Here is a 922-nt window from a genome sequence, read left to right on the forward strand (position 1 = left end):
ACACACACACACACACACACACACACACACACAAACACACGCACCTTTTCTATGCCCCTGCAGCGAACAGAGGAGAAGGACCATGCTCTTCCCAAGCCACCACACAGATGGGGGATTTCCCCTGCAGTCAGGACTGCATTTTCTCAGTAACTCATTTTGGGTCCAACAGTAGATGGTCTTATGCTCCAAAACAAAACAGAGTTGCTTGTGACTCATATCTAACCCTGCCTTTTGAGAAATCTATTTCCTGGGGCCAGGGACTGGAGGCAGAGTGAAACCGCGGCCAGGGAGGGTGTGTGTGTCGGCATGTGTGCTACTGTGTTCTCAGTTGGTTCCTCAGGCAGCCTCACGGTGAAGCACAGAAGCTTTCTGGTTGATGAGCCTCAGGAGGCTGAGCCTTCCTACCTCCAGAGCTTTCTGCCTTGTCAGAAAACCAGTTTCTAAATCTTATGAGGTAGTCAATTATCTGGCATGACTTTCAACTTTGTTTTTAAAGGAAAAGAAAAAGAAAGGAAAGAGAGAACTGCGTGGAAACAGGAAGAAAGTAAGCCACGTGATGCCAGGCTGGCTATGGGCACACAGGACGAGAGGCACACAGGACCAGGGAAGCCTGAAGGGCACTGACAGGCCCGCAGCTTCGTCGACCTCTGCTCCTTCCCAGGCTGTGTTCCCTCATTGCCCTTGCGTCCTAAGCCTGAGAGGGGGGCTGCAGCTCCTCCTGCAGACTGTGCACTTGCTGAGAAGCCAGCTCTGCCTTCTAGCTGCTCTGCTTTGCCTCTTGGATTCTGGCGTACAAGAGGTGGGGCTGTTTCAGATTTTCTTTTGCATATTGTTATTGTCATGAAAGGGAAATATCAATTTGGATATAAGCCAAATGGGGAACTGAGACTCACCACATGACTCTTGCCGTGTTCTCACACTG

Source organism: Octodon degus, unplaced genomic scaffold (genome assembly GCF_000260255.1).
Source record: "Octodon degus isolate 3935 unplaced genomic scaffold, OctDeg1.0 scaffold00085, whole genome shotgun sequence".
NCBI classification, from domain to species: Eukaryota; Metazoa; Chordata; class Mammalia; order Rodentia; family Octodontidae; genus Octodon; species Octodon degus.